Raw genomic sequence first — 7,377 nt, 5'->3', positions numbered from 1 at the left:
GGATTGTAGGGTATTCCTGTAGTATGTGCGATGCCGAATGTAGAGCATAAGTTTTTAAAAGCTCTAGAGGTATAGGCAGGCCCATTGTCTGTTTTAAGTGCCCTTGGTATTCCTAGGTAGGAAAAGCATTGGAATAAATGTTGACTTACATCTTTAAAGGCTTCCCCTGTACGTGCAGAAGCAAGGATAACATGAGAAAAGGTATCAATACAAACATGCACATAGCAAAGTTTGCCAAAAGATGGGACATGTGTAATATCCATCTGCCATAAGTCACAGGGCCTAAGTCCTCTTGGATTAACTCCAGTAGCAGGGCTAGTAAAATGAGTAGGACAATGGCCACAGTCACGCACAATACCTCAAGCAGCTTCTCTAGATATGCGATAATATAGTCGGAGAGCAGAAGCATTTTGATGGTGAATGGCATGAGACCGCCGGGCTTCTTCTAGAGCTGTACAAACTACTGGGTGAGTTAGTAAATCCGCTTGATAATTTCCTTTGCTTAAGGGTCCTCGTAGGCAGGAATGAGCTCTAATATGTCCAATATAGAAAGTCTTTTCTCGTTTATGAATGTAAGTTTGTAGCTGAGTTAACAAGGAGAAAATGGCTGTTCTTCCTTGTGGGAGAGAGGTGGTCTCAATAACCTGGGGGAAACAAGGGCAAGAGCAAGTCCAGGGAGTGGGGCCAAGGTCACGCAGAGAGGTCACTGTTATCAAAACGCTCCTGGTTGTACACTTCAGCCACCACCTTGCGGCCGGCGTACCAGCGCCCATTGAGGGCCTGGATGGCCTTGTGAGTCTCGGAGGCCATGGAGAACTCCACGAAGATCTTGACGATGATCTCGGCATCCTCCTCCTCGCCTTGCTTCTCCTGGTAGATGATGACGCAGTTGACGGCCCCGAACTTGCTGCACTCCTCGGTCACCTCCCCCTCCAGGTCATCATCGATGTCCTTGGGGTCCACCATGTTGCGCAGAACCATCACTGTGGACTCCTGCTTGCGGAGCAGCTTCTGCATGACCATGTGGCGGGCGCTGCTGCCAGAGATGTTCACGTGCTCCTGCTCACTCAGCATCTCCGGCCGCTCGGACTCGGGGAACAGCTCCTCCTCCTCCTCCTCATTCTTGGGCTCCAGGAGGCCCAGCGTCGGAGGGCTGGCAAGGATGGGGTTCACCACTCCCACAGAGGGGATGGTGACAGGAATGGGAGGCCGGGCTGGGGTCACACCTGTGATGACTCCTGGGGCCTGGGCAGCCATGACAGCCTGAGGTAAAGCTCCCAAGGGCTGGGCCAGAGTCAGTGCAGGGGAAACCAGTCCAGGGGTGGCCAGGGTACCCAACACCGCTGCTCCAGCCACTGCTTCCTGAGCCGTAATCTTGGCTGTGGCTGCAGCTGCAGCAACAGCAGCAGCTGGCGGGAGGCCTCCAGGTGTGGCAGGTGTAAGCAGGTGCATAGGGGGTGTGACAGCCTTGCCCACCCGCAAATACTGGCCACCCAGGTCAAAGAGGTTCATGGAAGACACGGCATCTTGAGACGACTGGGCCTTCTCATACTCAATGAAACCATGGCCCTTGTGCTTGCCGGTTGTGGGGTCGCGGGCCAGCATGCAAGATCTGATCTTGCCAAAGGCCTCAAACACACTCTTGATGTCATCATCTGAGAGGTCCTGATGCACAGAAGCCACATAGATTCGGTTGAAGGCACGTGCCTCTTCCGCCAGCTGCTCTATGATGGGCTGGGCCTGCCCTATGTTGCTGGGCCTGCCCACCTTGATGTTCCTGCCGCCCAGCATCACTGAGTTCATCTGGTCCAAGGCCAGCTGCGCAGCCTCTGGGACCTCGTACTCCACAAAGGCAAAACCCTTGTGCTTCATGGTGACGGAGTCCCAGGACATGTCAATGTTCTTGATGGGCCCAAAGGGGGCAAAGGCCTGGCGAATGGTGTCCTCACCCAGCTCATAGGAGATGGAGCCCACGTAGACCCGGCACATGACGGCCAGTGTCCGCTGCCGCTGAGCTGCCATCTGCATGTTGGTAAGCTGCTGCTGCTGGTGCTCGATAGTCTGCTTCACCAGCACACTCTTGATGCTCTGCTCCATGGCGTACTTCTTGGCCTTCTGGAGGGCCTCCTGCTGCTCGGGCGTCAGAGGAGGCAGTCCCAGCTTTGTGGCTGTGCTCTGCCCGTTCTCTATCTTGATGGAGTCTGTCCCGAGAGCTAAGGCCACCGTCGCCATCTTGCACCCGCCCGGGATTTCTGGGACCTGCTCCTTTGAGTGAATCCCTGAAGTGTGTCTCCAAGAAGAGTCTCCGAAGTCAGTCTCTTACCAGTTAAATCCAACCCCAGCAGGTCCAGGGTTTCCCAAAGGTGTGGACAGAGTCGGCAAAGAAGGAATGACACGGAGATAGCAATCAGTTGATCAGCAGCCTAGCCAGGTTCTCTAGCCAGGATCTCCAGCCAAGTTCTGTCTTTTATTGTCTTGTTACATCTGTATTTATACCAGTTGATTTTAATCCTATCAATTTCTACTCCAAAGGTTAGAGCGTTTCTTATCTCCATTCCAGGGAGTAAAGATTATGTAGCTTAAGCGTGATTGTTCATAGTCAAAGTGATTAACTACCCGCCTGGCACTTAGTTAAGGGGTTTTATTCTCTCCCTAACTTCAGGGGAAAATCCCTACCTGGGGAAACAACCTTTCTCTGAGAGGTGACCTTGGTTAAAACACATAGCGCCAAGAAGGGGAGCAAACATATTAAGAACAGTATGCCATATATGCCAGGTCCCTTGAAACATATGCTGTGCAGATGTTTCTTCCCTGCAGCGACTGTGTCAAGCAGCAAGGATGAACCGGCTTCCGGCAAGTAAGGTCATGTTTTCCGCTAAAGGGTTGACTGTCTGGTAGTAGAACCAGACCAAAAACAAAAGAGAACAAAACACCAGCCCAGGCAATGACAAAATAATGTGGCAAACAAAACCCAGAGGAAGGACACCTCGCCCATCCTGGGGGCTTTTAGAGTCTCTCGAAGGATAAATTAGAGTCAGCTAGGCAGGACTGGAAATTTTCCATGCATCTGTTTTTATAGAAGTTTTGGAAGTGTGAGCAGGCAGCACCCTTTGGTCACTTCAGGGTATGCCAGTAACACAGCTGGGTGGCACCCAGCTCACTAACAAGGACAGTGAGTAAGGACAGAGCACTGTCTGCAGGTTCTCAAACTCTTCACCAGCCAGGATATCATTTAATTTTTTTGTTTGTTTATTTTTTTTTAACCCTCAGAGACTTCACCTTTTGAAAACTAATGTCTGTCAATTAAAGTGCATTGATTAAGCAAACCTAATGATCATTCTTATTATAATACCAGAGGCCCGGTGCACGGATTCATGCACTAGTGGGGTCCCTTGGCCTGGCCTGTGCTCTCTCACAATTCAGGACCCCTTGGGGGGTGATGTTGGACTGCCAGTTTTGGCCCCATCCCCACAGGTCAGGCCAAGGGACCCCACTGGTGCATGAATCCATGCACCGGGCCTCTGGTATGCATATAAGATCTTTGGTTAATCTCTTCCCACCCTCCCCCCTTCCCTCTGAGATTCATCAGTCTGTTCCATGTTTCCATACCTGTGCGTTGAGCATCTGCCCCCTGGTAATCAGTGCACGTCATAACTACTGGTCGAATGGTCGCTTAGGCTTTTATATACATAGATATCCAAAACATATGTAACAGCGAGTTGAAGCTTCTGATTATCACAGGATAGCAAACGACACTGCAATGGGGAGGATGTGATACCATTGTAATTAGCTAGTTATTAATAACAAAAAAGGAGCAAACGGGAGGCCCGGCATTAAAGGCATGTCATTTGGGCAGCTTCACCAGGAAGCTGAAATTTCACACTCCCCAGGGAACCACCAGCCCATTCCCTGCAGATCATTGGGGGAAGGGGTCCAATAAAGGAGAGATATATGCATGGGCAGTGAAGTTGGGGTGACTAGGAAAGGTGCCTGTCAGATCTGGGAACAGAGATCATTGCCAGAATGTACAGGGCTATTACAAGCCTGTGAAAACTTGGGGATACATAATCCCCCAAACAAAGTTGCTCGCTATCTTGGCTCTCTCTTGGTTCTTGGCTCTCTGGTTCCTTTGATTTTGCTCCTGCTTTTTTGCATTTGTCCATGTTCCCTCCCTGGCCTTGTGTCCGTGCAGACTCCACATGCAATGGACTGATGGCTTGCAACAGGGAACACAAACTAAGCTAGCCTGATTCTGTTCTGGACACTGCTCCAATATGGAGTGAAAATTCTGGACACTGGCTTTGATTCTAGGTCTATTGAACCACAGCTACACTTCCCTTGGTCCAACAAAGGGAAATGGGACCTTGGAAACCAGGGGTTTGATTCTACAATAACTCCTGTGTGAGTCTCAGAAAATTCCTTTTCTCAGGACATCACAAGGACCTCTCTCCACCGATAACAGAGGTAGCTCCTTATAAAATGAACAAAATCTTTACTTAGGTCGGACAGACTCACTCTGCTAAGGTAGGATTTGCATTAGCCTTTTCTTGTTTCTCTCTCTCTCTCTCTCTCTCTCTCTCTCTCTCTCTCAAAGATATTTAAGTAGCAACCAGTTCTTTAGTATACACTAACTGTGAGTCAGGGTCCGTGTATAAATATCAGATAGTCTAGGGCAATTTCCAGTTTTTTCATTCAGGTGTACACTTATTCCATATAATTACGTTTTTTTGGTTGATACCAGCCACTCTTATTTCCATTTCAGTTCCCTGTGAAGCCTCCAGCACCTGATGGATGAGATTCATAAACAAAATTCATTGTTTCCAGTAAGCTAAGGAATTCAGGAACCTAAAACATCCAGTTAAGAAAAACCTCTTGGGGTCATGGTAATTATCCAGGACTCCATCTCCCAACCCCATGGCTCTGTGATCTTGTATAAGGTGACCTCCAGGCACTGGGGCTGGAACAGCATGGGCGCAGCCTCTCTGTCCCTCCCCAGGCCAGGACATCTACAGCTACCCTTTAGCCTTCCAAATCCATTCCTTTATCCAGACTTCCCTCCGGAACTTGGGTCCCCTATTCCCCTCGCCTATGAGACAGCTCCACTGCCATGCCCTGCAGAAGCCTCGATGCACCACAATTTGACCCACTGTGCTTTTTAAAAAAATATATTTTATTGATTTTTTACAGAGAGGAAGGGAGAGGGATAGAGAGTTAGAAACATCAATGAGAGAGAAACATTGATCAGCTGCCTCCTGTACACCTCCCACTGGGGAATGTGCCTGCAGCCAAGGTACATGCCCTTGACCGGAATCGAACCTGGGACCTTTCAGTCTGCAGGCCGACGTTCTATCCACTGAGTCAAACCGGTTAGAGCTGATTATTTTTTATATATAGTTTATTGATTTTTTTACAGAGAGGAAGGGAGAGGGATAGAGAGTTAGAAACATCGATGAGAGAGAAATATCGATTAGCTGCCTCCTGCACACCTCCTACTGGGGATGTGCCTGCAACCAAGGTACATGCCCTTGACCGAAATCGAACCTGGGACCCTTCAGTCCACAGGCTGACGCTCTATCCACTGAGCCAAACCGGTTAGGGCTGTGCTTTTTCATCCTCATCTCACATCTGGTTCTGCTCCTGCCCTGCTTATCTTAGAGGCAGCAGCCGCCTCCATCCAGGCTGTGGAGTACAGTCCTTATCTCCCACTCCCTTTCACTCCAACAAGACCGTCACAGAGTCCTATTGATTCTTGCTCCTAATTAACAGTGGCTCCTGCCTCCTCCTCCCAAGGCACTCTCTTGTTCTGATGTTGGGGATCTTTTGTGGGTATTCCTGTGTGGGACTCAGTAGTGCTCTCTTTCGGGGAGACTTCCTACAGAATCCCCCCTTCACATCACCTGCAGACTTTTCTTTAAAAAAGTCAGATCTAATTCTATGGCTCTCTCCTTAAAAGCTTTGCAAAGCTTCCCATTGCCTGCAGAGTGGCATTCTAATTCCTTAGTATGGAATGCAAGGCCCTCCTCAATCTCACAGGTGCCTGCGTCTCCAGGCCCTTGTCCTGCCACACCTTCCCCAGCAGAACACCCTCCTCCAGCCGTGCAGGACCCTCTTGCATCCGCATCAAGCCAGATTCCTGCAGGCGGCCCAGGTTGCCTCGCCTGGAATGCATTCCCACCCTCTCCCCTCTATCATCCCTTAACACCTGCTCAGATGTCATCTCCTTCTGTCGCTTTCTGAGTGGAGTCTCCAGCACATTTTATTAAAATTATTTCTTGCCCTAGCCGGGTTGGCTCAGTGGAGAGAGTGTCGGCCTGCAGACTGAAGGGTCCCAGGTTTGAGTCCGGTCAAGGGCACATACCCCAGTTGCAGGCTCAGTCCCTGTGAGGGAGGCAACCACTTGATGTGTCTCTCTCACATCGATGTTTCTGTCTCTCCTTCTCTCTTCCACTCTCTCTAAAAATCAATGGAAAAATATCCTTGGATGAGGATTAACAACAACAAAAAATAATAGAAAATATAAATTATTTCTCAGACTGTCTCCTTAAAAAGACTTATAAGCACCTCCAAACCAAGAGGGGTCACTTTGGAGTCTTTCCTTTGTTGGCACTTAGTAGGTACTCAACAAATTTTCTGAATTACTAAGCAAGTAAAAATCTAGGGCCAAAGCTAAATTCTAAAAACTCCATAAGGAAACGAAGCTTCCAGGTCTTTACTGCCTTGCTCATGGGGTCTGGACACCTAAGCTTGGGTGGTATTAATCTTAATTAAAGTTAATCTTATGAGTACATAGTTTATTGTAGGCACCAGTTTAAACTAGAAAGGAATAAGAAACAGACATTCAGAAGTAATAATACATAATGCTTACTATGCGTCAAGCATTGTCCTAATTTCTTCACTGTTATTTTCTTTGTTTTACAGATATGAAAACTGAGATTGAGTAACAATTTCCCTGAGATCACACAGTTAGTATAAGAGAATCTGTCCAGAGTCTGTGCTCCCACCTGCTCCATAATATGTCCTCTGGTATAAAAGTAAAAATGACAACAGCTGCCCAGCCGGCATGGCTGAGTGGTTGAGCGTTGACCTATGAACCAGGAGGTTGCGGTTCGATTCCCGGTCAGGGCACATGCCTGAGTAATGGGTTCGATCCCCAGTTAGGGGCCTGCAGGATGATTCTTTCTCATCATTGGTGTTTCTATCTCTCTCTTCCTCTCCCTGTCTCTTTGAAATCAATAAAAATATATTTAAAAAGAAAAAAAGAACAAGACAGCAGCTACCACAGCCTGAGTGCTCACTGCATACCAGGTTCTAAATGCTGTATGTGGTTTATGTGACGGGAACCCTGGACAGCTTCACCCAGCAGTGTTTTGTCATCCT

At 48.6% G+C, this 7,377-nt stretch overlaps 1 pseudogene; it reads right to left on the bottom strand.

The window, feature by feature from the left end:
- Positions 1 to 690: 690 nt before the first annotated feature.
- LOC102425521 lies at positions 691 to 2,238 on the bottom strand (annotated as a pseudogene).
- Positions 2,239 to 7,377: the final 5,139 nt, after the last annotated feature.

This window comes from Myotis lucifugus, unplaced genomic scaffold, assembly GCF_000147115.1.
Source record: "Myotis lucifugus unplaced genomic scaffold, Myoluc2.0 scaffold_26, whole genome shotgun sequence".
Taxonomy (NCBI): Eukaryota; Metazoa; Chordata; class Mammalia; order Chiroptera; family Vespertilionidae; genus Myotis; species Myotis lucifugus.
Note: the sequence above shows the minus strand (reverse complement) of the source record. Positions and strands in the feature narration are given on the sequence as shown.